This window comes from Larimichthys crocea, chromosome II (assembly GCF_000972845.2).
Source record: "Larimichthys crocea isolate SSNF chromosome II, L_crocea_2.0, whole genome shotgun sequence".
In the NCBI taxonomy this organism is placed as follows: domain Eukaryota; kingdom Metazoa; phylum Chordata; class Actinopteri; family Sciaenidae; genus Larimichthys; species Larimichthys crocea.
The window spans coordinates 14016346-14018199 of record NC_040012.1 but is presented as its reverse complement, the minus strand read 5'-3'; positions in this window follow the sequence as shown (position 1 = coordinate 14018199).

Below are 1854 nucleotides of genomic sequence, written 5' to 3'. Positions count from 1 at the left end.
CGGCTCAAATGATTTGCTGCTTTTCTTTTAGGATTTCTAATTCAGCCAATAAAATCACAGCGTTCCAGTTTTTAACGTGTTTGATGTTGTAAACATCATCCTGACAGCATGAAAACATCCCAGTCATTCAGTCCAGCCCAAACCTCAGTGCAGACAGATTACATATACAGAATATCATAGGAGACCATCCTACCATCCATGGAACAAGCTTACCTCTGACCTGCCTCTGTGTGGGGCAGTTACCTCTGACCTGCCTCTGTGTGGGGCAGTTACCTCTGACCTGCCTCTGTGTGGGGCGGTTAGCTCTGACCTGCCTCTGTGTGGGGCAGTTACCTCTGACCTGCCTCTGTGTGGGGCGGTTAGCTCTGACCTGCCTCTGTGTGGGGCAGTTAGCTCTGACCTGCCTCTGTGTGGGGCGGTTACCTCTGACCTGCGCCTGTGTGGGGCAGTTAGCTGCCTGCCTCGGTGTGGGGCAGTTACCTCTGACCTGCCTCTGTGTGGGGCAGTTAGCTTCTGACCTGCCTCTGGTGGGGCGAGTTACCTCTGACCTGGCTCTGTGGGGGCGTGTTAGCTCTGACTGCCTCTGTGGGGGCGGTTAGCGCGTGTCTCGTGACCTGCCCTCTGTGTGGGGCGGTTAGCTCTGACCTGCCTCCGTGTGGGGCAGTTACCTCTGACCTGCCTCTGTGTGGGGCAGTTAGCTCTGACCTGCCTCTGTGTGGGGCGGTTAGCGCGGTTAGCTCTGACCTGCCTCTGTGTGGGGCAGTTAGTTCTGACCTGCCTCTGTGTGGGGCGGTTACCTCTGACCTGCCTCTGTGTGGGGCGGTTAGCTTGACTGCCTCGTGTGGGGCGGTTACGCTCTGACCGCCTCCGTGTGTGGGGCGGTTAGCTCTGACCTGCCTCTGTGGGGGGGTTAGCTCTGACCTGCTCCGTTGTGGGGCAGTTTCCTCTGACCTGCCTCGTGTGGGGCAGTGTTAGCTCTGACCTGCCTCTGTGTGGGGCAGTTAGCTCTGACCTGCCTCCGTGTGGGGCAGTTACCTCTGACCTGCCTCCGTGTGGGGGCGTAAGCTCTGACCGCCTCGTGTGGGGCAGTTAGCTCTGACCTGCCTCTGTGTGGGGCGGTTACCTCTGACCTGCCTCTGTGTGGGGCAGTTACCTCTGACCTGCCTCTGTGTGGGGCAGTTAGCCTCTGACCTGCCTCCGTGTGGGGCAGTTCTCTGACCATCGGCCTCGTGTGGGGGCGGTTACCTCTGACCTGCCTCCGTGTGGGGCGGTTACCTCTGACCTGCCTCCGTGTGGGGCGGTTACCTCTGACCTGCCTCCGTGTGGGGCAGTTAGCTCTGACCTGCCTCCGTGTGGGGCGGTTACCTCTGACCTGCCTCTGTGTGGGCGGTTAGCCTCTGACCTGCTCTGTGTGGGCGGTTAGCTCTGACCTGCCTCTGTGGGGGGCGGTTACATCCTGACCTGCCTCTGTGTTGGGGGCGTTACCTCTGACCTGCCTCGTGTGGGCTTAGCTTCTGACCTGCCTCTGTGTGGGGCAGTTAGCTCTGACCTGCCGTGTGTGGGCGGTTACGCCGTTAGCTCTGACCTGCCTCTGGGGTGGGGCAGTTAGTTCTGACCTGCCTCTGTGTGGGGCGGTTAGTTCTGACCTGCCTCTCTGTGTGGGGCGGTTACCTCTGACCTGCCTCTGTGTGGGGCGGTTAGCTCTGACCTGCCTCCGTGTTGGGGCAGGTTACCTTGACCTGCTCGTGGGGGGCAGTTACCTCTGACCTGCCTCTGTGTGGGCGGTTAGCTCTGACTGTCCTCCGGTTGTGGCAGTTACCTCTGACCTGCCTGGTAAAAAAAAATAGGCAAAAG